This window comes from Sorex araneus, chromosome 1 (assembly GCF_027595985.1).
Source record: "Sorex araneus isolate mSorAra2 chromosome 1, mSorAra2.pri, whole genome shotgun sequence".
In the NCBI taxonomy this organism is placed as follows: domain Eukaryota; kingdom Metazoa; phylum Chordata; class Mammalia; order Eulipotyphla; family Soricidae; genus Sorex; species Sorex araneus.
In genome coordinates, this window is record NC_073302.1 from 439,131,164 (window position 1) to 439,137,643 (window position 6,480).

A 6,480-nucleotide genomic window follows, 5' to 3' on the forward strand; every position below is an offset into this window, starting at 1 on the left:
TGACCCGGAACTCATAGATTACGGATTCTGCTGGGGATTGAGTGGTGAAGGCAACCACTTTTAAAACTCCATTCCCTGCGGGCCAGAGCTGCTACAGGGACTAAGGTGCTTATTACCCAGGTTCGATCCCCTGCACCATCATATACTTGAATTGGGGTACCGTGCACACACCTGGCTGATCTCCACTCACCTCCCGCCACCACCCACTGCCCAGGGAGATTGCTCTGAGCAGATGAATCCTGTAATAACGACATAAATCAGTAACCAGAGTATCTACTGGATCGCCGTGTTTCTCGTTCCGTAGTCATTGCAACCAGCAGCGAAGGAACTGCTTGGGCCGTGGAAGAGCATCCCGGGAAGACGGTGAGCCGGGAGACAGCGTGGCTAGCACTGGAGGGCCTGGGCAGCTAAGATATTTCCTCCTTTTATTTATTATTGATCGGTTTGGTTTGGTGTTTGTGGTGCTGAGGCTTAAACACAAGACGTTTGCTTCCTTTGCCTCCCTTTTTCTTGTGGAATTGTTCAAACACTCCAAAAATAGAGCACAGAGACCATCGTGAGTCCTGATATTCTTACATCCAGCTTCAAGGCTTCAAGCTTTGGGAAAATTTTAAGGTTGCTTTACTTACATCTGCAACTTTGGGGCGGGGGGCAGGTACTGTATTTTAAAGCAGATCACTGGTAACATGTTATATCCCTCATGGATACTGATGTGTCATTAACACACATCTTCACTGTCACTGTAATCCCATTGCTCATCAATTTGCTGGAGTGGGCGCCAGTAACGTCTCTCAGTGTGAGACTTATTGTTACTGTTTTTGGCATATCGAATATACCACAGGTAGCTTGCCAGGCTCTGCCATGCGGGCACGATACTCTCGGTAGCTTGCCAGGCTCTCCAAGAGGGGCGGAAGAATCGAACACGGGTTGACTGTGTGCAAGGCGAACACCCTACCGCTGTGCTATGGCTCCAGCCTGACACACATCTTCATCCATTTGAAATCTACTCTAAATCTACCCAAATCATACATGGTTGAAGAGGCAGTACGGCAGGTTGGGCTCTTGCTTCACATGTGGCTCACCTGGGTTTGGTCTCCAGAACCTCATAGGATGGCCCGAGCATCACCAGGAGTGATCCCTCAGCACGGAGTCGAGAGTCCTCGACTGTGTGTGGCTCCTTAAAATGAAACAAAATTAAATGAATGAAGCTACCTAGATCAGATTCTCAGAAAATGGTCTTTCTTCCCGAACTTTTCCGTTTGCTTAACATTTCCAACTTTCCATTTCCAACTTCCTTCCAGGTGCTGTTAGGAGAGACGCTCAGCTAGAGCTACAGCATCTCCTACGACAGGAGACGGCACGCGGCCCCCTCCCACCCCTGTGTGGTTGTCATGCCGTTACTGTGAGTCTGTGGGCATCCCACAGTTAGTCCCATTGTTCACGCACCTCATCGCCTCCTGTCACTGGGGTGCCAGGTATCATAGTTGGTGACACAATGGTGGGGAGTGCCGGGACAGAACTGCTGGGCTGGCTGGCCTGTGAGGCAGGCACTCTGTCCCTGAGCCATAGCCCCGGGCCCTCAGACTGTCCACTTCGGGCTTGGGAAACCAGATCTCCCAGTGGGTCCCCAGGGGCCCCCCCGCATCGCCGTGTTCGCAGTCAGAATGGCACCATCTTAACTCAGTCTTCAATAAATAATGGGATGGAGCTTCTTCGCTTTGGCTTAGGGAAGCGTTTTTAATGCCTCTTCCTCCTGGTGGGGGCTGCTCAAGCCAGCACGTCCTCCTTCGTCGGAGCCACAGACATTCTCAAAGAACTCTCTCGTTTCTTGCCTCCCCGTGTGAAGAGGAACTGATTTGAAGATCGCCCTTTTGGCGGGGCAGAGCGGAGTGGGGTGGGGGAGCACCCCTGGGGGTACTCAGGGCTTTCTCCGGGCTCTGTGCTCAGGGATCACGCCAAGTGGTGCTTGGCTCATCGGCGGTGCTAGGGACTAAACTAGGGTCGCCCACGTGCTAGGCAAGCACCATGCCCTGTCTTAGCTCCTCAGCCCCTCGTCTGTGCTTCTTGCAAAACTGATCGGAATAGGCTGACTTTCCTGCCTCTGTTCTTCCTGCCTATGTGTGAACATCTTCCGAACACTGAGGCTTGGTTCTCCGGCAGCAGACTCTGCCAAACTTCCTGCAAGCCCAGGGCTGAAGGCACGACTCCCTGAGGAGCAAAATTGATTCCTCTTTGCAGATCTCACTCGTGGAAGCCTCATACCTCACTTATGTCGCAACCCCGTTACCAAAAAAAAAAAAAAAAAAAAAAAACCCAAGCCCAGAGAGAAGAGATGGCCTAAGGCATTTGCTTGCTGGGGGACCCGGGTTTGCTCCCCAGCACTGAGAGGAACAAACCTTCCCCACTACAGAGTCTGAAGCAACCCCCTGAGCCCTGCAGGGTGTGGTTCCAGCCTCCTGCCCCAACAAAAGGAAACACATACAACCTTTATTTTCAAGGGGCTGCCAAGCAGTGGGGCGGGGGTCACCAGGGCTACAGCCAGTGGAGTTGGATGTGGGATAACCAGGGATCAATCTCAGTGCTTCATGCATGTAAGGCATTCTTTCGCTTTGCTGAGTTATTTCCCCAGCACCCCGAAATACCAAGTCTTTGGAAAGTCAAATACTTAGTATTTAAATTCATCTGGGGGTGGGTAGGGTATGGGGCATGCCTGGCTATGCTCAGAGCTTATTCCTGTCTCTGAACTCAGGGATCACTTCTGGCAGGGCTCAGGAGACCCTTGGTGGTGCCAGGGATTGAACTTAGGTTGGCTGCAAGCAAGGCGAGTGTCTTAACTCCTGTACTTTCTCTCCAGCCTCTAAGTATTTTAACTTCTTGTTGTTGTTTTGGGGCCACACCCAGCAGTACTTAGGGCTTGCTCCTGGTGGTGCTCAAGAGACCATATGTCACACTGGGGGTAGAGCCACTGAATGGTCATATGGAAGGTCTATTTCGCTGTACTCTCTCCCGTACTGAACATTTTAAATAAAAGCAAGATATCTAACTTTTATTTCTCTATTCACAAATGATTTCCTGAACACGTGTTGGCCCTTAAGGGAAAAAATTCTCTGACCGGATGTGGCTCCTTGGATCCACCCTTTCAAAATATATTTTAGCAGTGAAGAGTAAGCACCACTTGTCGGGTTTGTGCTTTGGTGTATATGGGAGGCTCAGGTTCAATCCCTGGCACCAATACTCCCCTGAGCACTGCGGGGAGCAAGCCTTGAGCACAGAACTGGGAGTCACCCCAGCAGCACCACTGCCTGTGGTCCCACACACCAAAACAATAAATAAATACAACTTTAGGGTAAAGCCTTGCTGGTTGTCTATTGGTTGGTAACGCTGTGTAAAGTTTGGAAGTAGAGTCACACCTTGGTACGTGTTAAGCCTCACTGCACTCCCCTTCCACTGCAGGCCCGTCTAACCTAGAGAGGGCAGGAGGGGGCACCGGTGCGGGTCTGTGTGACACATGGTTCTCACCAGGGTATGAAACTTTAAAACAAATAATTGCTATTTAAAGTTTGAGTCACGCACTTGACAGAAGTCACTGTAATCCCCTCCCCCCTCTTCTCTGATCTGCCCTTGTTAATAATACCCTGATCCCCAGATCCACACAGCAGGTGGTTGTGCCCCTTTACATGGGGGGAAACACTAAAACACTAAGGTGGTTGCTTGATGGGGAGGTGCGTAAGATTCCCAGAAGGTGCATGCCTGTAGGATAACATAGCTTCAGGTAGTTTAGGTTTATTAACTATAAGTTAAGAGCTTGATCATGAACAAATGCTGTCATGATCCAAACAGTGATAACTAGATTCGGACCCTGCTAGGGTGAGGAATGATTAATCTGGCCTGAGTGCTGTGGTCTGAGCCTGTGGCAAGATGTTGCCAGGAGAGCTGCCTTGCAAGCCTCAATGTATCCCTTGCTATGTCCATACAAAAATAACTAGTATTAAGATGTTGATAAGTTCCTGGACTAAGGAAAAGAAAAAAACCTTAAGAGTGAGGAAGGGCTTTGGAATGCCCTGCCCTCAGGAAGGGCTTTCTTATGTTGATTTTGCTACCTGGCTGGGTGTAGCCTAGAAGGCACCGTGGGAGAGTGAAGGAGGAGGAGACAGAGAAGCCAGAAAGAAGCAGCAGTTGATCCAGAGAGAGGCCGGAGCTGGGAGTGCGGGAGATGGAAAAGATGGAAGATTGAATAAACGGTAACTAATCATCAACCAGCTTGGTCCTCGTTCTTCCCTCGCCTGTCCTTGGCCAACGGCTGTCCCGATCCAGCCCATACACAGCGGTTCCAGGGCACCGAACGCGGGCGGTGAGGCACAGCTGCCCGGAGAACCCGAGAGTGCACTCGCCCCTTGGCGAGCTTTAGTTTTTTACACATGCCCCCCCTGTCTTGCTCAGATCCCGTGCCCGTCATCCATCCTGGGGAGCACTGGGCTGGAGAGAAGCTCTATGCCTAGTAGCTCTAGGCACCCGTCGCGTCAGCATGCACCGCAGCCAAGGTGGAATTTTCCAGCATGTGAAGCGACTGCGAACAAAGGGAAAGGAAAGCAGGAGACGCTGAGACCAGGGTGGCTGGCAGCGGGGGAGGCAGCAGCGAAGTGTGTGTCTCCATGGACGCCTCCGTCCGCCTTCGGCACAGCTGCCCGATTCCCAGGATTCTATTTCCCCGATCAACAGTGCTCGTGGCCATTGTGTCTAAGGGATCCTTTCGTGATGGGGACGCTGAGCCACATGCCTGTGCTGAGGGCCAACACGTAGGGAGCGGTGGCGCCTGGTTCTCACGGAACTATGGCAGGTCACGGACTTCCTCGGGCCCACAGTGCCATGCAGGGCGGTCGGTCGTGGAGGGAACAGCAGGCGACGTGGCAAAGGGGACTGAGCACGCTCCAAGTGGGAGCACAGGCTTTGCACGCAGGAGACCCCCATTTGACGCTGGCACTGCGTGGTCCCCTGAGCACTGCCAGGAGTGAGCCCTAAGCGCAGGGCCTGAATAGCAAGACTGAGGACTGCTGGACGTCCCCTCACCTTGCTCCCCAACACCCCCGCCCAAACCCCAGTCTGGTAGGTGGCAGTGTGGGTCACGCCGGGACTCTCCAACTTGGGTCCTGGTTCCAGTGGGCCCAGGAAGAGTGAGGGAGTGAGGAGACTTCACTGGGAGGGGACGCAGCACCCCAAATGAGAGAAGGGAGGAGGCCAGCACACAGACCTGGACCACTGCCCGCTGCAAGCCCAGACCCTAGGCAAAGCCCAGGAAGTCATGCCCTGTGGGGGTTTCCCTAGGCTGCGTCCAACACAGGATGCCCAGGGATGACTGCGTGCATGAGTGCGTCTCTGTGTGCGCGTGTACGTGAATGCATATGCATGCATGTGTGCATGTTTGTGTGTGTGGTGTTGGCTCCCTGGGGGAGACAGAGGACTGGGAAGTGGGATGTGACCTATGGACACAAAGCTGGACCCACAGACGATTTCCTGCTGTGCCAGCCCCCAAGGAATGTCCTTGGGCTGGTGGCCCTTGTGGGTTCAGGTTGAGATGGGAAAGGAGAGGGGAAGGGCTGAGGGAAGAGAGAAAATGGCAGAAGGGCGACACTGGCTGTGGGGGACCCGAGCCCCAAGAGAAGGCAACTGGGATTCGGGTTTGTTTCAAGGAAATCCGTGCCTCTCTTCCGTGCCTCTCCCCTCCGGCCCACCCACCTTGCTCATGGGAACCGCCACCCTCGGTGCCGCCGGAGTCTCCCTGAGTGTAGAGAGAGGCGCCCCTCATTTTCCTCCTCATGGGCTGCCTGTCACCCTGTTGGGGCCACAAGACCACTATCAGCAGCTTTCTCACTGCCCTGCAAAGCATTTTTTTTTTTTTGCCCTCGCCATAGAGACAACGCTAGGAACTGAAGAACATATACGTTATCAACAGCAAGAAAATCTGTGTTTACAAAATATGGGGCCAGAGTTGGTTTGCGGAATATTAGGCATTGCAGAAATGCCAGGTTCTAGCCATTTCCAAGCGATGCTTTGGCATCAGCATGCCATGGGTCTTTCTCACTTTCCTCACAGCACTTTAAAGTTGGGTTTGATGAGGGAACAGCCCCTCATCAATGATAACAAACTCCCAGCCCTGCATTACAGAACTGAGATTACAAAGTGAGTGGAGGGTGGGAATGGGCTGGAAATAACACAGGATGTCGTCGGAGAGTTTTAGGCATTTTGGTGGTAGCGAGGTGGTCACTATGCACACACCACTGGAAACTAGCTGCAGCACTGGAGCACTGTCGTCCTGTTGTTCATTAATTTGCTCGAGCGGGCACCAGTAACGTCTCCATTGTGAGACTTGTTGCTACTGTTTTTGGCATATCAAATATGCCATGGGGAGCTTGCCAGGCTCTGCCGTGCGGGTGGGATACTCTCGGTAGCTTGCCAGGCTCTCGGAGAGGGACGGAGGAATCG